Source organism: Triturus cristatus, chromosome 3_1 (assembly GCF_964204655.1).
Source record: "Triturus cristatus chromosome 3_1, aTriCri1.1, whole genome shotgun sequence".
In the NCBI taxonomy this organism is placed as follows: domain Eukaryota; kingdom Metazoa; phylum Chordata; class Amphibia; order Caudata; family Salamandridae; genus Triturus; species Triturus cristatus.
In genome coordinates, this window is record NC_140583.1 from 523,470,464 (window position 1) to 523,495,092 (window position 24,629).

A 24,629-nucleotide genomic window follows, 5' to 3' on the forward strand; every position below is an offset into this window, starting at 1 on the left:
TCCCCTTACAGGTTCTATATATTTTATCTTGCAAATGTGTGGGAGATTATATGTTTTGTCCTGAAGAAGGTGGTAATAATTTGTGAAATCCACCGAAATGTGTCGACGTACTTGATGTACTGAATCTGTCTAATATCTTTACACTAAAGATGGTGGTCTTCGTGCTACATCATGAATCATGTATAACGACTGAACGGATTTGTACCATTTGATTAGACAGTTGTTTGCTGTTATTTGTTTCTCCCTTTTTTTGTTTAATGTAACAATTTATTTTGCGCCATGTTGTGGAGGTTTGTTTATAATACAATATTTATAATCTTGCTGTGAAAAGTGTTTTTAATTTGTATGGTGGTAATATGAGCACTGCATCATTGTTCAAGCACATATTTCTATCATTTGAAGCTGAGAACAGTGTTTGTGAACATGCCATTTGAGCTTTGTGCTTTTTTATATTGCTGTGGTACTGGTTTTGCTTGAAAAATCCATTATGTGAGTTAAGCCTGAAAAGTGTTTGAATAAGTGTGTGAGATTGTGACTTCCCAAGGGAAGATTTTATTTTACAATTGTAAGACAGACATAGGTAACATTACGATAGCAACCAATAATAAAATATAGCCCCCCTCAACTAAGGACACCTACGAGTGGCAGATACTTTTGTTGAACTCCCTATCCCAGCCGAAACACAGCTCAAAACTGTTCATACTACTTGAGGGCAAACAACCTGATGTAGTTTTCATCATGGAGACATGGCTACAAGATGACTTCATGCCGGATGTAGCCATGGCAGTCCCTCATGGCTATGTGAGAGCAAGGTGTGACCGCAAGGACATGAGGGTTGGTGGGGTAGCCATGATTTTTAAAGATAAACTTAAAGGACAATTCACTCCTATAAAGGTTCCTGGAACCGAATGTCTGCTTTTTTCACACAAACTTTCAGTTACCTTCACCTTCTCAGGCATACTGATATATCGCCTCCCAGGCCCACCTCAGAATTTAACTAAGTGCTCCCAGAACTAATACCTGAACTTAACCTGCAAAAGTCTAATTTCACACTACTGGGAGCCCTCGACCTACATTTTGACAATGAAAGCAATGGAAATAGAGAAAACCCTATTCAGGACATGGCAGCAATCCAGATGACTCTACTTGTAAAGCAACCCGCCTATAAAATGGTCTACCTATTGGACCCTATCTTCTCTGTTAGCAATGGGGTTTCCGGTTGGCCAGGCTTTGCACCTAAGCACGGAGAACCCACCACTCTTATTACACACCAAAGATAACCAGTGCTCACCCTCTGGTAGCTTTGGGACAGAGCAGATAAGCTTATCATCAGAGGCAATGTGTAAAGCGTGTGTGCAACACACTCACACATCAATACAATGAATACACCACACACCAGACTCCACACAGAATTATGAAAAAATAGATTGCTATACTATACTTCCAACAAGACCAAAAACGACATGAACAAGGATGTGGACAATAAAATACCTACTTGTCCATAGGGCAATTTTCTTTTCAAATCTACTTGTCCCTTTAGTGACATGTGGTGTGGTGGCAAATTATGGCAGCAATCTCATTACATCAGTCCTCTGATAATAGCCTCCCTGATTATACCAGGGCTAATTCTATAGTAGGGTGTAAATACTAGCAGTTTCCTTAATTTGCCTTCTTTCTGCAGATCTACATACTGGGGATAGAGAAAGCAGTAAGCAAGAGTTCCAGGTTCTGAATGCCCTTTTGAGTCTGTGCAAACCTAGTAACTTGCATGTTTTAAGGGTTTTCACAAGCTCTTCTCTAATCTTTTCCCATACTGAGAAAGGTTAGAAATTTGCTACTGATAAGGGCAGAAGTAAAACTTCTTCCAGGGTTGGGAAAAATTTGAGAGAAAGTGGACTTGTAAAAGCTTAACAGATTCTACATATGCATATTTGCTACTGCTAAAATACAGTTCACAAATATTTTCTAGGAGTACAATGTCCTGGTCTACTTCTGTAAATTCTTGCAAATTCATGAAATATGAAAATCGGTTCTAATGCTGTGACATAACATGGATGTACTTTTGTGAGTTTCTTTCATAATTGGTCCCTAATTAGGTGTAGTGTTAACCAACACCTTTAATTCTTATTATAATTCTATCTCGCTCTATCTGTCTATCAGCTGGCTTCCTTGTGAGTGATAGCATTCTGCTCTTTCACGAGGAGCATATCAGCAAACAAAGTAGTTTTGTTCAGTGCCAGGAACTACTATGGCAATGTGCACTTTTTGAGACCCAAAAGATATTTTTGCTTTTTGGCAATGTTTGTTACAATGGTGAGGGACCGACAGCTCCCACAACCATCAAGTTTTAAAAAAACCATGTCAAAAGAAGACATGCTTTGACAAAACTAAAATACTGACCACCAATGTCAGACCCATTGGCTTTGCCTGTGCTTGTTTATTTTCTCATAATCTTGTTGAAACTGCAAATATTTTTGGAAATATTAACATGCATCAGCACATTTTGCTAAATGAAGCTTTTAAGAAATGGTACCTAAAAGCGAGCACAGTTTAAACATTAAGAAATTTGGAAATGGCGTATTGGACTCCATGTGGGGACAAAGTTGGAGAAAAATTAGGATAAATTGAGAACATTGGGAGAACAGATTGGATTAACTATGTATATATGATTGCCAACGAGGCACTTTCATGCAGTGCGTTTGGTTGGGGCGGAATCTGGCCCCATTTCATACGTTCACATTAACCCTGGTGTCATTTGGACAGGGCACTTACCAAGCTGCACGCAGCAACAGAAATAACATTGAATTAAGAGTACTGAATCGGAGTGCATCCCGTCACTATTGATGTAAGTTCCACTTTCTAAAAGTGGCATTTCTAAAATAGAATGTAAAATCCAACTACACCAGTAAGTAGGACTCATCATTACTATTCTAAACATACCAAACATGGCAACTCCACTCCTTTTTGATCAGGAATTTCCACTTAAAAGTATATAAGGGGATTCTCAATGCTAGCTTATGAGAGGAGTAGGCCTCACAGCATGGAAAAACGAAATTGACTGTTTGTCCCTACTAGTACATGCAAACCATAAAGGTACATGCCCTTTCTTTTACTTACACAGCACCCTTCTCATAGGGCTACCTAGGGCCTACCTTAGAGGTGACCTATGTGTAATAAAAGGGGAGTTTAACGCTTGGCAAGTAGTTTAAAATGCCAAGTCAAGGTGGCAGACAACTGCACACAAAGGCCCCTCAGTGTCAGGTCTGAGACAGGTTTGAAAGGCTACTTCTCTAGGTAGCACAAGCAGTGCTGCAGACCCACTAGTATCATTTAATTTACAGGCCCTGGGTATTTGGTATACCACTTTACAAGGGACTTATAAGCAAATCAAATTTGCCAAACAGGTGTAAACCAATCATGCCATGTTTAGGGGAAGAGCACTTAAGCATTGGTTAGCAGTGGTCAAGTGCCCAGAGTCCAAACACCAACAAAAAGGTCAGAAAAAGGGAGGAGGAAGGCAAAAAGTTTGGTGATAACCCTGCAAAAAAGGCCAGATCCAACATAATCTAACATCAAAGAGCCCATAATGGACACCCCTATTCCAATGTACTGGTCGAACAACCACTTAGTGCCCTTATCCCTGCGCACATTCCTGCACAAAGCTAAATCACCCATCTCCACCAAGCCCTGTCGATGCAAGCTGGTAAAGCTTCCAAGCTGAGCCAATCCCCAACTTGGAAAGGGAAATTGAGGAGAGAAATAGCCAGTTTGAGAACTGGCTCAGTGGCTCTCTGGGCACCCTGATCCCCATGAATCCCAATGGGTCAAGTTGTCCTACTGGACGCCCTACATGTTTCTCAGCAAACCTTGTGAACCTAAAAAAAGAGACAAACAAATTAGAAAGAGAATGGAGAAAATTGAATGATGGGCCAAGCAAGGCATGGTACAAGAAATCCATAAAAAAATACCAATATACGAAAAGAGAAGCAAGAGTCTCTTCCTTCAGCACCAAAATCAATACATTTACCAAATTCCTCAAAAGAGTTATTCAAACTGGTAAATAGTTTCATCAAGCCAGCTAAGAGTCAAACTGGTCCCAATTCCTCAGAGGAATGCCACAACATGCTGGCAAACCTTTTCCTAGGAAAGGTGTACAATTTTCTACTAGCCTTACCTAAAGATGACACCCAAAACTCACCACCAGTTGCAGCAACACCGACGAAAATCACACTGGTCGTCTTCCCCCAAATGAACAAGCAACAGAGAAAATCAACCCTGCCCCCTCCTGACATACTTAGCAGTGAAACACAATTTTGACCGCACTGACAGGCATATTCAACCACTCATTGCATAGTGGCACAGTCCTCTTGGCATGGAAACATGCAGTGGTCAAAACCCTCTTGAAAAAGCCCACAGCAGATCCCCTTCGTGCAGACAACCATCTGACCATCTCCCTACCTCCTGGGGTTAGAAAGACCCTGGAGAAATATGTCAACAATCATCTGTCTGTCTTTTTGGAAGCTCACACTATCCTACACCCAACTCAAAGGGGGTTCAGGCCAGGTAGCAGCACAGAATCTGCTCTATTGGCTGCAACAGAAGAACTCAGAGCTACTCCTGGTCAAGGCAGCTCAGCGCCAATGATTTTGATGGGCCTTAGCGCTGCCTTTGACACCGTGTCCCACCCTGTCCTAATTCAAAGGCTAAGGGAGGCAGGAGGCATGAGCAATGCTTTCAAATGGCTCCTTGCCTTCTTAGAACATAGGAGATTTCAGGTTCAGGAGGACTAATCGCTCTCTGCAACCTATGCACTGAAGTGTGGAGTACCACAGGGATCTTCTTTAAGTCCCATCTTGTACAGCTGCTATGTACGGCCACTGGCAAAAATAGTGCAAACACATTGGCTTGCTCTTGGTTCCTACTCAGATGGCACACAGGTTGTCATATCACTTGCTGCAGACACACAAAAAACCTCTATGTAATTAAATTCCTGCCTCAAACAAGAAACAAACTGGATGTCTAACAGCTGTTTGAAACTGAACGAGGTTTTTAATTGTAGAAACAAACCCTCCCTTTGGCAGTAACTTAACTGGCCTGATTGTCTCAGCCCACTTCCCGCATCCTCCCCCACAGTCAAGAGCCTGGGATTCTGGGTAGCCAATAGGCTAGCCATGGTGATTCAGGGCAAAAAACTGAATGCATGTTATTTTAGACTTCTCCGCATTCTGAGACAACTTTTAAGTGGGCTCCTGGTTCCACTCCAAAGAGTTGTCATACAGGGACTAATCTACTCTCATCTGGACACGGAAACTCCCTCTGCCTAGGCAGTCCTAAATATGTAACAAATCGACTGCTGGTAATCCAGAATGCCTCAGCACGGAACCTCTCCAAAATACCCAAGCGGATGTCAGCATCACCAGCATTTGCAATCCTGCCCTGGATGCCAATCCAGAAGAGAATCCAGTTTAAATCTCTCGAACTGGTCCATGGCACCATCAACTAAAAAGAGTTCCTAGCAAATTCAAAGCCTGGTGACGCCACGTGCACCTAAAAGATCATTAAGTTCAGAGGGCAGCAAATTCAAAGCCTGGTGACGCCACGTGCACCTAAAAGATCATTAAGTTCAGAGGGCAGTAACTTACTGATGGTCCCAAGGATCAAGAGAGCAAGATGCAGAGGAAGTTCCTTTGCATATATTGCACCTAAACTCTGGAATGCTCTCCCAATGCACATCAGATTGGAAAAATCTAAACTCAGATTTAGAAAACAGCGAAGAACATATGTATTTTAATTTCTAGGCAGGCAAGCAGTAACAGTGCGAAGGTCTAGTACTAGTGTATGGAGGCCCGCTTGGATAGCCATGTGCTAGATAAATCTTGAAGAATAGAATAGGATAGCTGGTGGTTCAAAATAAAATAGAGTAGTAATTGCAATCACAGCATCACGCTCTTCTGTAGAAGCCAATACTTGCTGTAAAGTTAGAGGCACAATAGGCTCTACAGTCCCCACACTGGAATTCGTGATTTCAAAGTGACTGCTTTTTTCTAGGTGTGGGTTCTTCAGAGTAGGGAGAAGCTTTAAGGTTCTATTCCTAAGGCACGGCTGAAGAGAATCGGCCACATAATGTTTTTTAATGTGATAGATGGGCACTATCCTGTTTTTCTTTGAACCAAGTTAAAATTATTCTACCTTCTACCCTAAACACTGGAATGAGTGTTCTTTAAGATGGCCCAAATGCTTGTTTATCAAGAATCTTTTCTTGAACCATCTCACTCGCTTTGGGGAGCCACTCTTCAGCAGCTTTAAAAACCTTATCTTCACCACTGGGGGTAAGAATGCTTCAAATTAGATAGCTTTTCTCCGACCTCTTGGACGCTCTGCAAGTCATTCAAATGATGTTTCAGGTCTAATTCCTTTTCTTCTGCCACCTTTCAAGGAATATCAAGATCAGCCACAAACCGCTTCATTTCCCACTGCACCCCACACATTTCAGGTAATTGAGGACTTTCTTGCAGCGCAGGCTTTGAACTAGAATATACGCTGAAATCAGGGCTCGAGTCGGGGTAACACGCGGGTGGATGGCGTCCCCCCACTTATTTTACCGGGAGCTCGATAACTGGAGCAAATGGAGCCACACATTCACTCTTTGGCCTCTCTGGGGAGAGATCGGAGCTCATTCAGAACGCTGCTCACGCACTGGCTTCTCTGAAGCAATCGCATCTAAGGGGTGAGCGAGAGGAGGAAATGAGTCTGATGGTGCAAGCCACCTTTCGTGACGTCACTTCCTGTCGTGACGTCAGCGTCCCCCCACTTCTTTTTTTAGGACTTGTGCCCTGGCTGAAATGCACAAGTCCGCGCCGGGACTGGTGCCTTGAGCTCACCAGTCATGGGCGGATAATTTGGGTGTTCCCATATCAGAGGCTCAGTGGAGCTTTTGCTGCGCTCAGGCCAGGGCGTTATTGTCCAATTATAGGCTTCACCTGGTGCACTTTAAATATCTGCACAGGCTGTATCTGACCTCGAAATGGCTGCATAGGCAGGTGTAGTGATCTATAGTGCAGAATGTCCGCTGTGATCCATGCTCGGAGCCATGCGCCGATTTCCTCCATTTAGATTGTACGTGCCCCGAGTAAGTCGTTCCTGGCAGTTTGCTTTTGAGACCACTGATGACATCACCGGCCTGGAGCTGGAGCACACGCCCCAGATAGCGTTGTTGGGCTTCGCGCAATAATCAGTCCACGCAAGGTACTTTTAGCGTAAAAGGCCATTTATTAGGACAGGGTTGGACAATCATAACCAAAACATAACACAAATCCCCAACAATCCCCAACAACAACACTCCTCACTATCCCATACTCTCCAAGACTCCAACTACTCCATCCCCACTTCACACCGCAACCTTCTCACTTCCATTTGTTTCCTCATTCTCTTCCAAAAACTCCACCATCATCTCCATTCGTCGTACACTGGTCTGACGCACCCCCACGTTTCCCCAGTATCCCCCTCCCCGGAAGGGTGAGTATGCCCATCATGGACTCCTCCCCCCTCCCAAATCCGCCCCCACACACACAACCCGTCCTAAACTGGCACGCTGCTAACGTAACATCACCAACTAGTTACGTGATTGTAGGGTGGGCGGGTGGCCAAAGCTCCACTAACTAAACCCACCCTGAGGCGCTGGGGAAAGGAAGAGGAAGGACTTCCTCTTCCTCCCCCTTTTAACCCCTACCTGACGACCCCACCCCTTATCCCACCCCTTCCTCCCCTGTCCTTCAACTGCGCAAAATCCCCGGGGGAAGACTAGTCCGCTGACCTCTCTTCCCCCGGGGCCCGCATCGCGCAATAATCAGTCCACGCAAGGTACTTTTAGCGTAAAAGGCCATTTATTAGGACAGGGTTGGATAATCATAACCAAAACATAACACAAATCCCCAACAATCCCCAACAACAACACTCCTCACTATCCCATACTCTCCAAGACTCCAACTACTCCATCCCCACTTCACACCGCAACCTTCTCACTTCCATTCGTTTCCTCATTCTCTTCCAAAAACTCCACCATCATCTCCATTCGTCGTACACTGGTCTGACGCACCCCCACGTTTCCCCAGTATCCCCCTCCCCGGAAGGGTGAGTATGCCCGTCATGGACTCCTCCCCCCTCCCAAATCCGCCAACCAGGGAACCCCCGGAGGGCGGTTACCTGCCCCACCCCGCACAAGTGCACCTTTCGCCCTCACCCCCTCAGACACCAGATCGACTCATTCCACAACCCACTGATAAGATCCCTCATCTCCATCATATAGTAAGCGTTTCCCATGTGCGAAAGGTGCACGCCATCGTCCCTAAAAAGCAGGGGCTCCTCGAGCCGTAGACCAGGGTGCGCCAGCACCTTGATCCCACAGTCCTCACAGAAAACTCTCATCGCCCTATTCAATTTCCTGCGGGCTCGCTCCACCGCAGCGGGTTTCAATGCCCCCCTCCAAATCCTTCGAGGAATGAATTCTGTCCACACAATACAGGCACCAGCCAGATTGCGTTTCATCGCTGCCAAGTCCCGTTGCATCAAATAAATCAATGACACCGCCGATTGCCGCACCAGATCATTCTCTCCCAGGTGGATAACTAGCAAATCCAGACACCCTTGCTGCGAGACTTTCTTCGTGAGCCAAGGTAACAGTTCCCCCCAGCACATCCCACTCCTGCCCCACCAAAACACCTCATGACTGCTGCTTCTCAGGCCCAGGTTACGCCCGTACACCTGCCTGTCAGAAAACTTAGCAGCCCAATGCACAAATGAATGTCCAACTATCCAGGTAACCGTCTTGGCTCCTGGACCCCCAACACAACCTACAAAGAAAAAAGGGGAGCGTTAGAACAAGAAGGTAGCACAACACGCTAACACAGCCGCTGCCCCCCCCGCCCTACTTCCTAACGTACCGCTCGCAGCAGCGCGACCGCCATCTGCCAATCTTCCTGACCTTATCCCAGGACCAACCCAGCCGAGCCGCCGCCGTCGCCGCGCCGATCCGAAAGGAATGGGTCCCATACCCAGCCGGGTCCCTGCCTAGGCGCCTCAATGCCATGCGCAACACCGCCAGCAGCTGGAACGCCGTGACCCTCTTCCCGGAGGCATGACAGAAAATCTCCCCCGCCCTCCGGCCGCTCTGCCCACAAAAACTGCTCCACTCACGCACCGGGCAAACTCCCAACTCCCCCGACTCGCTCAGCCACACCCATGTGCCTCTTCCAGCCTGATCAGTCTTGGAGCGCCCCAGCCATATCCCCAGGCACACCCCATCCAACCGAACATACTCAAACCTCAGCCCCAACACCCCGCTACCCCCCAACAATTCCGAAACCCTGAAAGCCCCAAAGAACATCCACGTCATGCATAAACGAAACAAAGCCAACTCGGCCATGTCGTAACAAAGAGAACCTAACTCCGCCAATATTTCCACCAGCAACACAAAAGTAATTGCCTCGCGCACAGGCACCCCGCCCCCCCACCCTCCCCGCTCCCTGCTCCAGCCCTTCAGCATCCTGCTCAGCAACTCACTCCTGGCTGGATCGAAACCCAAATACATCATCCCATAGAAAGAAATCCCCGCCAATTTTCCTGCAATCGTCACCGACGACAGTCCCCTGTCCATGCAGTGCAACATATACCGCATCACACCCTCCTCACACTCCCGTTGAGACATCCGCCATACATCCTGCGACCAACCCAAGAACACACCCAACTCCACCCATGCCAAACGGTATGTCCGCCGCGTGGACTCAGCCACAGACTTCTCCACCAGATTCCCCACTCTCACTCCCCCCAGCTCCAGATACCCTCCGGCACATTGGTCTTGACAAATTCCGCTCCGGGCGCCAACCTTCGGAAACGTTGCCACTGCGAACAAGACAATGCATCCGCAATGTCATTGCTAGCGCCCGGCACATGTTTCGCGCGAAACAGCACATTGAGACGCAAGCACAGCAGCATGAAACTTCGCAGCAAGCGCAGCACCCGCAGGTCCCTCGCCCTCTGATGGTTCACCAAATCCACCACCGTCCGGTTGTCCACATGAAAAAGCACCGACCTGTTCCGGAATTCCTGCCCCCACACCTGCAGCGCAACCAACAGCGGAAAGAACTCCAAAAACGCAATACTCCTACCCTGTGTCAACCAGTGCGCCGGCCACTGCTCCGCACACCACCGCCCGTCCCAGAACACACCAAAGCCGCGCGCCCCAGCCGCATCCGAAAAAATCTGCACCTGCCATACCATGTCGTCATCCGCGAAATCCAAGGAGACCCCATTGAAGTCACTCAAGAACCCCTGCCACACTCGCAGATCCGCACGGACACCCACAGAAATCCGCACCCGGTGGTGAGGCAACACCGCCCCTGACATGGCCAGCCCCAGTCGCCTGCAAAACGTCCTGCCCGCCCGCACCACGCGACACGCAAAGTTCAGCAAGCCCAACAACCGCTGGACGGACCTCAAATCAATCTTCCGCTGCAAAACAACCTGGCCCAAACAATCCTGCATCTCCTCCGCCTTTTGCTGGGGAAGGCGCGCCATCCACTCCACCGAGTCCAACTCGATTCCCAGAAACGCCAGACAACAACTGGGCCCAGCCGTCTTCTCCGTCGCCAACGGCACCCCAAACTCCCCCGCCATCCTCTGAAAGTGCCGCAAAGCCTCCCCGCACTCCCTCGACCGTCCCCGGCCGACGAACAAAAAATCATCCAAGTAGTGGGACACCAGCCGATGCCCCGCCCTGTCAGTGAAGGCCCATTGCAAAAAGGAACTGAAAGTCTCGAACACAGCGCAGGAGACCGCACACCCCATGGGCAAAACCTTGTCCACAAAGATGGCCCCCCCAAACTGCATCCCCAGCAACGAAAAGTCCGCCGGGTGAATGGGCAGGAGGCGAAACGCCGACTTGATGTCGCACTTAGCCAGTTACGCCCCCCGCCCACACCTCCTCACCAACCCAATCGCATCATCCACCGATGCATACAGCACCCGAGAATCCTCCTCCGCGATGAAATCATTCACGGACCACCCCTCAGGCCAAGACAAATGGTGAATCAAACGAAACTCCCCCGGCTCCTTTTTCGGAACCACCCCCAAGGGGGAGATGATGAGTTCAGGCAGCGGCCACGTGTCAAACGGGCCGGCAATTCGACCTTCCAGCACCTCCTTACGCAATTTAGCCTCAACTACCCCCGGCAACTCCTTCGCCGACCTCAAATTCTCCGCCAATCTGCTCTCCCGCGGCCCCTGGTACCCCACTCGGAACCCTTCAGTGAATCCCCAGTACAGTCTCAACGCCGCTTCCCGATCGGGGTAGCGGGAGAGCCAAGGAGCCATTGCCTCCACACTAACTGGCGTAGGAGCCCTTTGGCCCAGCCTGTCCCCTGCCCTTGGTGACCCACCACTGTTCGGAGGGAGTGGCCAATGTGAAGCATTGCATAACCGGGTGCCGGCCTCCGCACTTAGAACACTCATGTTTAAACCTGCAGGGGTGTCGGGTGCAAAACCCCTTGTTGAAATTCCAACAGTCCCCTGTGTTGGCTCCCCCACTCTTAGCAGGCTGTCCTGTTGCGCCTGCAGCGGCAGCCTGCCCACCTGCACCCCCGGCTCCAACGGATCCCCCTCCCGCCCCCCCGAGGCGGGACGTGACTGAAGGCCGATAGGCCACCGGAAGCCCACTAGCCGTGTGCGTGGACGCAGAGGACTGCGTGGAAGACATCCACTGCACCCACAACTCCTGGTCTACCTTTCCCCAGGGCTTGTCAGGATTGACGCTGATCCTAGCCCGAAATTCCTCATCGTAACTGAGCCAGGCAAAACCCCCAAAGTGCATCTGCGCTTTACGTATGATATCCATGTATTTGAATAACGCAATCGCCCTATCCTGACGCTTCTCACAATAGATGCTTGCATAAATCAAGAACGCCGACGTCCAATTCTCCATATTCACCGGCACCCGCGGCCGTCGCGTCAACTCCCACTCCTCCTCCTTAGACCCCTCTTTCGCCTGAATTTCCCGGTGCAACAGTTTGAAAACGTCCACATACTCATGTTTCCAAATCCTACCCCTCGTCTTTTCGGACAAATGCGACCCCAACGGCATCTCCAAACCCATATAAGGCAATTTCTTCTTATGCTTGTCTCCCCCTTCCTTCTCCCCCTCCTTCTCCCCCTCCTTGTCCGTCTGAACCCCGGCTCCCACAAGCCGCTTCTCATCCCCCTCCGGGGCCGCCGCCTTAGCCGGCACCTTCGGCTGCGCCGTCTCTCCCGCCACCCTCACCGACCCATCACCCACCCCCACAGACCTGCAGGACTTCCGGCGCCCCAACCCGTCACCCCCATCCCACACCCCCCACCATGCGCTCTCACCTGTCAGAGTGCGTGACACCTCCTGCGCCCGTCCGCCGAGACTCGGGGCTGACACCTTCGCCACTGGCGCCTTGCTGCAGCTGGCTCTGTTGGCCTGTAAAACACCAAGCTTCCGCGTTGTCTCCGTCCCCTTCACCTCACGCACTTCACCTTCCTCCAACTCCTCACTCTCCGACTCGTAATCCAGCTCTTCATCCAAGACATGCTCACCGGGCTCCATCCGCACCTCACGCACCACTCGCTTCACACCTTTGCCTTCCTCTCCTCGTACAAACTCATACTCCGGCGCCGATGATGCCCGCTCCCTTGATGGAGGGCAGGCCGCCGCGGACCCCCCTACTGCTTCGACCCGGCGTCTGGAGGCCGTCATGCGCCCCGCCGGCCCACCCCGGCCTCTACCAGCAAGCTGCGCTGGCTTGGATCCCCCCCCCGGGACCGACATAGTCCGAGGGGGCCCCAGCGCCACCAGGTCTCTGAGACGTCAAGTCCGTCCCTGCCTCATCAACCCATACCCATCGCCCGCGCCCCCCCGCCGGCCCCGCGCCCCCCCACGCGCCGCCACCCGGCCCACCACCCGCTCCCCCCTGGGGGCACCCCCTCCCTGGCCACGCACATCTCGTACCACCGGCGCTCCGTCTCCTCAATCATCCTGCGCTGTTCCCGTATCCGCTCCTCCAGCGACATCACCGCCCACCGGTCCTCCCATTGTACCTCCGCACCCGCCACCCGCGGCCACGCCCCGCACCCCCAGAGGGGCCGGGAGTCCCCTGCCCCATCCCACGCCCCCCCTCACCCCTTTAGCCGGGCCCTTGCCTTTGCACCCCCGCCCCCCGCCCTTCCTCTTGCCGCCACCTGAAGCGTCCTGCGACTGGTCCCCCCACCCACCACCCTCACCCCCAACCGACTCGCTCCCAGAGAGATACAGGGCAAAGTCTTCACCCACCGGCTCCTCGCAGTCCCCCTCCTGGCCACTGTCCTCGCTGTAATCCACCAGGCACGAGCCCCCCCCACTACCAGCCGGCCCCGTCCCCCCCGGTATTGTCGCGCCCACCCCTCAAGCGCCCCTACAGCACCCCCAGCCCCTCCCGCGTCATCACGTACCTCCTCCCCCGCCCCCCCTCAGGCACCACCTCCACTGACCCCAATACTGGGAGGCTCAGACGCCGTTCACCAGGTTTCCCCACAGGCCCCGCCTTCTTACTCCCCCCCCCACGCGCCCGCCGCATGTTTCTTGGGAGGCGGTTCCTCCATGCAGGCTGCTACGGCCGCCGCCACCCCCGCGGATGCCGAACGCGGAGCCCTCGCCATCCCCACCCACGCCTGATCCAGCACCCCCGGCCGCAATAAATCAGCCCTCCCAGCGCGTCCCAACAGCTGCAGAGCCACGCGCACTGCCGCATCGTCAGGCACCTGTCCCCCACCCCCTTCCATCGCCGCACCAGCTCCGCCGCACACACCAGCCTGCCCCCGCCGACTCCCCCGCCGCACACAGGCCGCCCACCGTTGCCGGATGAGGCCGCCTCAAACGCCGCTCCACAAATCCCCACAACCGCGCCCCCGCTCACCGTTCCTCAACTCGCAGACGCGTCTGCCAAAACCGCCACCGACTCCCGAAACCGGCCACGCGTAGCACCGCGACAACAAACCCCAAAGCTCCACTAACTAAACCCACCCTGAGGCGCTGGGGAAAGGAAGAGGAAGGACTTCCTCTTCCTCCCCCTTTTAACCCCTACCTGACGACCCCACCCCTTATCCCACCCCTTCCTCCCCTGTCCTTCAACTGCGTGAAATCCCCGGGGGAAGACTAGTCCGCTGACCTCTCTTCCCCCGGGGCCCGCATTGCTAAAGAAGCCCTCACCTGGAGTTGCAGAAACTGACTGCCCTCCTGCTCCTCCTGGGCAAAAGGCGAGTAAAGATAAATTGGGGACATCGGCCGGTCCCTCTGCTTCCTGACTGGCTCAAGGATGCAGCGTGTTTCCAAGACCAGCTAGCTGATGCCCGTCAGATCACGCCCTAAAGATATTTGGTCCCCACTAGAATTGTATTGGTGGCTGCAGGATGGTGAAGGAGAGGTGGACACCATCCCTGACGCCGATTAGGTCGATCAGCGTGTGTTTTGTCCCCTTACAAAAAAAAGTGCCCCTGAAACGAGAAGCCAGAGTTAGGGTGTGACACCTTTCAGTCGAATGCCCTCTTCCTGGGGACTAGGGTCTCTGCGACGAGAGCTCTCACAATCCTCTCTCTATGTGTGACTACCTTTCTTCTCCATTGCTCCCCCCTTCCCTCTGTTATGCCTCTCTTGTGTTTTTTTTGCTGCATGATGCTGTGTAGAACTGCTCCCGTTGAGCTCATTTGCACCAGGAAGTCACTGGCTATTTGATTGTGTTAATTGTGTTACTTGCTCAATGTATGGTCTTAACAATGCAACTTGCCATGCAGTTTAGTTTTCTGTATAACTGATTTTGTAACTTCAATAAACAGAATAAAAAAAAATAAGATTGGCCACATACATATATATCCTGAAGAGTCTCCCATATGGAATGCTACCACGCAATACTGTGGTGTAGCGGTCTAGTGGTTTGCGCGCCCGCCCCGTGACGTCACAGGATGTCCGGCGGCGGCCATTTTGGTGTCAGTTCGAGCGCCGAATTCAACAGGTGTGGAGCTCCGTGCCGGCGCTCCTGCGAAGGCAATAAATACTCTACACCACGACCACGTGTGTGCGTGATTATTAGTACGAGGGGCCACCAGGGCAACTACATTACAATGGCGACGAGTTGGTGATCCGGGGGGCTGACTTGGCACCCTGAACCCGAGCCCTCAGTAGCTTTAGCCCAGCAGCAGTCGACCTCGTGTGCCACAGGAGCGCGGCAGCGCAACGGAGGAAGCGCTCACCAGCACAGGCGCAAGGAGGCTCCCTGAGAGCGCCATTCTTCGCGCACCGGCAGGGGAGGCCATTGTAATGTAGTTGCCCTGGTGGCCCCTCGTACTAATAATCACGCACACACGTGGTCGTGGTGTAGAGTATTTATTGCCTTCACAGGAGCGCCGGCACGGAGCTCCGCACCTGTTGAATTCGGCGCTCGAACTGACACCAAAATGGCCGCCGCCGGACATCCTGTGACGTCACGGGGCGGGCGCGCAAACCACTAGACCGCTACACCACAAATACTCCTCTAGGTAAATTATTTATTTGAACTTATTATGCAGCCAACTCAGTCCTGTACTTAATAACCTAGCTGTCGTTGCTTGCTTATTAATTTATTTTCCGTACTTGGCATAGTGCAATGACTCACTTTGGAGAAGTATCTCAGGACTTGCAATGTCAGACACAGACAGGCGAATCAGAACAGCCACGTTTTTAACTTCTTCTTAAAGATCTGAAAGTCAGAGCAGGAGTGGATGTGAAAAGGAAGTTTATTCCAATGGTAGGGGCAAGGTAGGAAAAAGATCAGCCTCCATGTCTAGCAGTACGGATACACTTAGGATGTAGAAGGGCCTTATTAGATGACCTATGCTGTCTAGACAACTGATACTTGGATCCCCTTCCTCATCGGAATCGATCTTTGTTGCCATTTCTACGCCGGATTAACGAGTTTATTAACGACCCCTCATCGAACGGGCGAACTTGCGAAAAGCCTTATCCTCCCTTCTATGGTTGCACTTGTGGGAAATTGTTTTGCGGTGTTCCCCCGACTTACCGCTTCGCCTGAAGGCGTGTTATATGCTGGTTTGGGATATCTATATTTGTCATACCCGGGGTCTTCACCCTTGACGACCCCTATAACCCCTGCCCAGTATCTGCCTATGCACCCCAGACCACAATTGATTGGACCTAACTCTGGATCTGATTTGTTTCTTCTGATGTATATCCTTAAACTCCTCTATACTTTACAGAAGATTTGATTTGTAAACGGCATCCTCGATATAAAGGCTCTTTCTGTGTTGTCCCACACGCCTTACATCCTCGTTGCCCTGATGAAGGTGTAGTTCACACCGAAACGTGCGTTGGCCCCTGCTTCCTCGTGCTCTTTGAGAAAATGTATCTACTCTTATGAATTGGGAAAACACGAGCCTATTTGAATTGTTACCCCTTTTGTTGAATTTCTACATCGCTGATGCGATTTTTAACTTTATTGGCAAATCTAAATGTATTTTGTGTGTACTTGTACCAGTTTTGGTCTATACATGAATGTGTTGTCTGAATGAGTGTATGGTTGCTTGTCTTTATGTGTGGGACCCCTATGTATAGACAAAATGCTCTGTATGTTATATGACTTATCCTCCATGTAAAAATGATCATTTCTGAATACTGTTATTGAAATAAAGTATGTTTCTTTTTATCTCTTTTGTTCTTCCAATCATTCTGAGTCTATTTCCGCCCTTGGCTTTTTCTAACAAATGTGACCCAATTCTGGGCCTAATGAAATCAGATTTAGTGTAGACAGTGGGGTTTGTTCTTTCTTTGTAGACAACTGATAGTATCTGAGCCTGGAATATAAGAGGGCTGGCTGGTCTGTGTGGAAAGCCTTGTGGGTCTGGCAGCAAAGTTTGAAAACAGTATGTTTCCTAATAGGCAGCCAATGTAGTTTTTCCAAGATGGGTGCAGATGGAGACCGCAGAGGTAGATTACAAATAATGCTTTTGATAGGCAGTGTTGTGCACCCCTCTCATCCAAGCCAAGAGAGAGTAGTTGATGGCTACCAGTAAGGCATTCCCATAATTCAACCGGCTGACTATGAGTGCTTGAACCAGGATTTTCCTAGATGAGGAAGGAAGGCAGCCAAGGGAAGGCTTTCTTCAGGAGCTTCAAAGTCGAACAAACATGGCACAGAAAGAGTTTACTTGATCTTTGATAGATAATGTGTGGTCAATTTTTACCCAAGATTTTTCACCACGTTTCTGGGCAATGGGGCAGGCCCAAGTTCTGGCAGCCACCAATTCTGCCGCCCAGAGCTCTTGAGCCCTGCTGAAGAAGACAACTTCATATTTCACAGTGTTGAGTTGAGACAGTTTGAGCCATCCAGTTTCTTTCATGCAGTGTGCAAACTGAAGTTTTACTTTGGCAGATCAAGGCCGAAAGTAACAAGAAGTTGTTTGTCATTGGCATATGACACAATCTCCACACCACTTGATTGCACAATCTGGGCCAAGGGTGCTACATAGATGTCAAAAAGTGATGGGCTCAAGCATAAGCCTTGAGGGACCTCTTCCTTAATGTGCATTGTTCTCTATTCAAAAGGACCCAGACGCACATTCTGGTTGCGATTGTCTAGGAAGTCCCTAAACCAGCATAGCGCTCTTCAAAAAATGCCGTTGGAGATCAATCTGCAAATGAGAGTGTCATGGGAGGCTGTGTCAAATGCAGCAGATAGGTCCAGCAGCACCAGCATTACTGAGGATCGGCTTCAAGGGACATATTGAGGCTGTCAGTTACAGCCAGCAGCACCGTCTCCTTACTTTGATGTGATCGAAAGCTCGGCTAAGAGGAGCCCAAGATCTTATGGGTTTCCAGGTAGGCTATAAGTTGGCTGTTAATGAAGCTTTCAAGTGTTTTTGCCAACAAAAGAAGCAGCGAGATAGGTCTGTAATTTTCAAGATCATCCGGATTCAAAAAAGGTTTTTTTAAGAAAGGGGATACTAGCGCATGTTTCCACTCCAGTGGGAGGTTTGCAGATCTGATAGATTAAATAATGTTGAGCTAAAGAGGGCTGGGTGATGCACTAGACTGGATGTGATCTTAAGGGGACAAGGGTCACAGAGGGAGTGTGATTTGGCATGTGTGAGCCAGCTCATGACCTGTTATGTAGTGAAAAAATCAAACTCCCCATGCTAGCAGGGGCCGTGGAGTGTGAAATGGTCAAGTCGGGTTCAAACTCTAGGCTGACTGAGTGAACCGGGAAACTCTTGTAGATGGAATCAACTTTCTCTTCGAAGAAATCTGTGAGAGAGTGACAGAGACTTTCAGAAGGCAAGGCAGCAGACACGCAGGCCCAAGAAGTTGTTATGTGCTTTATATAACTCTTGTGACGAATTGCCTGCTTCATTGATAGTCATAAATATATGTGCTCTACGTGCTGCCTTAATCTTATTATGATAGATCCTTAATGATTCACGGTATACGACCTTAGCCAGGAGGGATTTAGACAAGCACCAACTGCACTCTAGACGTTGACACTTGGATTGGCAGAGCTCGTTTGAGAACCAAGGGGGTCTGTCACCTGAAAGGTGGCTGATGGGTAGTCTTCAGAGGAGCTATATGATCAAAGGTGTTAATAAGCAACTCATTATAAGTAGTAAGGGTGGAGTCAAAATCCATGTTAGAAGACAGCATGGGAGCTTTAAGTGCCTCCGAAAAAGGTGACGGGTTTTGAGATCGCTGACTTTTGACTTACCGGAGCCAGCCATCCCAGCAATATACAACTTGACCAAATGGTGGTCTGACCAGGTCACCGAAATGGGAGGTTCACATGTAATCTCTGCTATGTTGGTAAAAATGAGATCCAGCGGGTGGCCAGCCCTATATGTAGGGCCTGCCACTATTTGTGTTAGTCCAACAGTTTCCATATTGGCTATTAGTTGCACAACCTCTGGGTTGCAGTTGTCCTCTCCATGGAAATTAAAATCCCCAAACAATAACATTTCTCAGTGGCTATGAAATAGGGGCAAGGACATCAATTATGTTGTGGGAGAAGGCTTTCTTAGACCCAGAGGAGCGGGGGGGGGGGCGATACATCACTGCCCCTCTCCAGTTCTCCTTACTGGAGATAGTGATCTTAAAGATGTACATCTCAATCCAGGTGCAACATACAGTATCAATTGATTTAACATTATGGGATCTGTGCAATGCAATTCCCACTCCCTCTCTTGGACGACCTTCCCTATCTAGCTTTATCAATGAATAATCATCGGGGATAGCAAGAGAGATGCAGGGAAGCACCAAACTGCAGATTCATATTCAGTAAAAAAGCACACTTTAGGGGAATTAGATGTGATAAGGCCCCATATTTTGATGGCATACTTTGCCATGTTCTTAATATTACAAAGAAGACCATCGGTCTTTGTGGGCTTGTTTATGTGGAGGGCGTATTGTTGGCATGCTGTATTAATCATTTGCTTTCTGAACATACTCGGTGCAAGTAATGCAGCCATTCCCCCGGGGCAGGCATGGCATCGCTGAACGCCTTTGTGGTGAACGCAGGACAATTGTCTAAATTAATGGTATGAACAGCACCCATTGCTATTACGCACTGTCAGTTTTTTATAACCACTCGACTATCAGCATTTCTTTGTGGCCAAAACCCCAGGAATGTAAAGCATAAATCAAATCAACAGCAATCAATATATACTGATATCAGTTTAGTGTATTGTTTGGCCTGATATTGTTGAGGTAAATTACCCTGAAAGGGCAACTGGAGCTAGTATGGGGAGTCTACACTGGTCTTGAAGTAGTAGAATGTTTTATTTGTCGACAAATGTTACATTGTCATACATAGCTTTAAGTTTATTTAGATACATAAGGCCACTTGTATCTTTGCTGGAGCATGGCTAATGTGGTATTCATGCCGGAGTGGGCAGACACTAACCTCTCATGTGCTGCTTTAATTAAGTTTAATGTAACCTGCTAATTAGTAATATGTCTATATCTCACTCCATGTAAAAAAACATGGGGGTCTCGATTGAGGCTACAGGAGTATTTGCAAGGATAGCAGTCAGGAGGCTTTTCATCCTTAGCTGTTGCTTGAATTGCTGCTAAAATGTCTGTGTCGATCTTGGTCTGAGATCTGGTTACTGCTGCTACTTTTAAAGTATGAACTGCTGCCTTTGCTGCTAAGTCAGCTGTTCCCTCTTGTGTGAATTCCTTCACTTTTACGGGCCATAGTATGTTCAACATGGACCATAGGAATCTTGTTTTGTAAGACAGCCACCTTTCACCAGACCTGTTAATTGTTCATTGGTTTCCTTTCTGAATCACAGAATCTGTTCAATTGCAAATGTGCTAAGTCGACACTGTACCCTTGTAAACAGAAGGATGAATATGACACTATTAGTGTGTGAACTGATGGATCAGCCTGGTGCGTAAACTAAGACTCTGGCTTAGTTTCTAAAAGGCTTGCTTTCATACCCTTGGATGCCTGAACTTAGTTTAGTGCACCAAGGCTTGAATGAGAAAGAACAGGTCACTGTAGTTCCACACAACCCCACTCAATACATAGTTGATGTGGTGTCTGTGCTTTCTGGGTTCCAAACAGTCCCTTACAAAGGGGTCAGGGACGCAGTGGTAATTCAAACCCAATTTCATTCTTTATAATATCATACATAAGCACTGCACAAAGAGAAAGACACTTTCTTTCAAGTCTCATCTTGTTGCTTACCACATGCAAAATAACCACACAGATTATTATTAAAACAGCACTAGCTCATGTTGCTAGCAAACAAAATAATATGAACATTTCTACTATACTGGAAATACCATCTGGCAGATTGTGGGGCAAGATGGCCGCGGACGGGCTGGGCTGAGTAGTCGCTGTCAAACCCTCTCCCAATGGTAGCAACCTAGTGCGCCGGTATTATGCACTGGTTTGTGTAACTTAGTCCCCCCGATGGCCTGGATTCGCAGTTGGTATACAAATCTACAGGCGCTGGCTCGACCTTCTACTAGAGTGCCTAAATTACCTGAGTTGGTTCGACTGAAGGAAGCTTTGGAGAGTGCTTGGAGAACCTGCGGGAGTACGTGGAGTATCCTGACACAGCGCTACACAAGGTTACACAAAATGCCTCCGCATCCTGCTAAGGTGGATAAAGCAAAGGAGAAACCTAAGGAGCAGCGGCAGACCGGCAAAAATCCTCCCTCGGATGATTTAAATGAAGAGACGCCGGCGATCGCAAAGGACTTAGGAGCAATCCGGAAGACAATGACTTAAGAGGATTGAGACACGGAGGGCAGAGAAGACTATAGTAATCACTCCCACGGGTTCATGTAGCCGGTCAGAGGGAGTCACCGAAGCACAGAACCAGAGGCTTATACAGCATGAGGATGGGGTTGAAAAGATGGCTAGATCGGGAAAACTTAAGGTAAAAGGCAGAGAGACCCCCTCAGACAGCCTACCTTATCGGAAGTGTTCTCTGCACAACCCGTGGCAATGCGAAGCGAAACCGACAGAGAGAGAAACTGCAGCAATCTCAGCGTCCTTGGAGGCGTCCTCGAGGACGCGGGAAGCACGTCAAGCACAGACGCCCTCGTTGCTCAGCAACAGCAGTCCCTGCAGTCTAGCAACAACGCAGGGATACAGAAGCAGCCTTCGCTTCAGTCAGATTCGGTACTGATCTCCGAGTTCATCGAGCATATTGAGGAGTCCCAAGCAAGTAAAACTATTCCACCAGTGAAGCAGAGTGTGAATGCGGAGATGATGGAGGCAATTATGTTGCTGGAGTCAGAGCTAGGAGCTCCTAAAGTCCCTGAAACATTACAAAAGACCAAGGGTTTCATGCCCACAGCTGAAAAGTCTATCAACCCGGCAATAGAGGCAAGACGGCTTGGTTATAAGGAGGTTGAGATAATGGAGAAAAGCAGTGTCGGTGAAGCTGATGGGGAGAAATTTTTTTCCCTTAATGAAGACTCGGACTCCCTCTCTTTGCAACATAGCGAGATGAGCACAGAGGAGAGCACAGAGGAAGAAGAGGAGGTGGAGGGAGCAGGGGAGGGTGCGCTGTCGGACTCTAGCTCGTCTGGGGGAGACAATGGTTTAGGTACAGGAAATGATTCGACCTTAAGGAAAAGACAGGTAAAATTAAAACTAAGTAGTCAACAGGCTGGCTCATTGGGAGGCATGGAGAGAGGATTAACCTGGGATTATCTAGGAACTTCCCAAACATATCAGGAGGAGGAACTCGCTGGTTCACCGAGTCAGAATGTACCTAGCAACGTCTTGCTCAATATGCTCACACAGATGCAAGCAGAAGCTAGGGTTGCAAGTCGGAAAGCAAGGCAAGACGCAAAACAAATACAAGTCTCATTGAGGAAAACTAATAAGCTTTATGATGATCTGGTTGGCAGAGTTGTGGAGGTGGAGGAGCGCACGAGTAAGCTAGAAGACGATCTTGGAAATTGGCAGACTTTTAGAACAGATCAAGTAAAAGTCACAGAGGACTTGCAATGGAAACTGGAGGATTTGGAAAACCGCCAAAGGCGGAACAATGTTCGAATTTTGGGTGTGGCAGAGGGGATTGAAGGGCAGGACATAATGCGCTTTGTTGTCAATTTATTTAGAGGAGCTTTCCCAGAGTCTCAGTGGCAGTGGGACAGGGAGATTCAGAGAGCGCATAGGTTTCCTCTTACACTCAAAAAGGATTTTGGGGCAGATGGTGGAAGCAAGGCATCTTTCCCGTGAGCGATTTTAGTCTATTTCGGAAATTTCCTTCGTAGACAGGAAATCATTGAGAAAGCTAGACCTACTAATAAGAGATCATTTGAAGGCATCTCCTTTTTTGCAAAACCGGATTTTTGCCATGTTACTGTTGAACGGAGATAGAGGATGAGGCAGATGATTTCAAAATTTCAGGAGCTAGGCTCAGAGGCTTATTTACTGTTCCCTGCCAAACTGAAAGTAATCACTCAGGGAAGAGTTAGGATGTTTTTTTCTGAGATTAAAGCTCAGCAGTTTATGGACGATCTGAAAAACTAAGATTTGCAGGGAGGGAATGTATCACTATTGTAACTAAGGGGGACAGAAGTTTTTTTTTTTTCATATATTGGGGGCACTAGTTGACTGCAGTACAGTGCCTGAGATGAAGATGGGAGAGGGATGCGACTCTAGCAGCCCGAAACCGGCTACGTATAGGTCTGATTGACCTATTTGCCTGTGCAGGGGAGGGTGGGGGTGGGGATCAAGGGAAGGGAGGGGAGAGGGTCTGGATGGGGGGGCTCAGTGGGGGGTCCTTTAGGGTTTAAAAAAATGTGTGTTTTTTTTGGCTTGATAATGCACATTTTAATGCACATTTTTATTATTTCTTTTTTGTTGCGTGGTTCATGGTACATGCAAGCTAGATGGTACAGACAGTATCAAAGGAATCTAGGTTGTGGTAGTTTTTCGATGCTTACTCTCTGGCTGACTAGATGTAGGAATTCCGTTGATCTCCTGTAATGCCTTGAAGATTACTTCAATTAATGTGCGTGGTTTGAATAATCCCGGGAAGAGAGTGAAAGTAGCAGGGTTGCTGAGATCCTTGAAACTGGATTTGGTTTGCCTCCAAGAAACTCATATTGAAGCAACACAGATCTACCTTTTAAAACAACTTAGTTTTGATGTATTAGCTGCTAGCAAACAGGGGACTAGAACTAGGGGGGGAGCAATTCTAGGGAGAAAAAGTGAGGTGGTGATACATCGAAAAAGCGAGGACCAATGGGGGAGATGGGTCATTGCGGAATTGAGTATAAAAGGGGTAAAGATTACATTAGTTACAATATATGGCTCCACGGAAGACGATCCAGATGTCTGGCAGTTTATGGACTTGGAACTAGTGCAGTGGCCAGAACCTATCATACTTTGTGGAGATTTTAACATCCATGATCCAACGAGTTCCTTTACAGAATTCGGGGGGAGGTATTTTGGGAGAAAGAGGAAGACATTCAGAGCACTGGCTAGTGTGGCTCAACACAACTCCCTTGCTGATCCGTGGATTAAGTTACATCCCCTTATAGACGGTAGTACCTACTTTTCGGCTCCGCATAAAATTTTAGTTAGGCTGGATTACTTTTTAGTTTCTAAATCCCTAATTTCTCATACAAAAATAGAGAAACAGCCTAGAATTCTCTCAGACCATAGTCCTCTTGTTTTAACATTAAATACTACGCATATAAATGTTAGAAAGTTCCAGTGGACTTTTGAGCGTACATTATTAAGCGATAGGGCATATCAGAAGCATATGAAATCTTGGATAACGTTTTTCTGGGATATTAATAGAAGCACCGCCCCCCCCGGTGTGGTTTGGGATTGTTTTAAGGCGGGAGTGAGGGGAGAAACCCTGAGTTATGTATTGGCTAAACAAAAAAGAGACCGAAGACACCTGGAGGATATAAGACGAGGATTGCTGGCAGCAGAAGAAAATCTTGCTAGAGCTATAGCTCAGGGTTTTCCACTCGAGCCCTTTTTAGTCAACATAACTGCCCTTAAAGGGGATGCTACTGAAAGCCGCTGAAAAATACCTGGCGCATAAACAAGATTCTTACG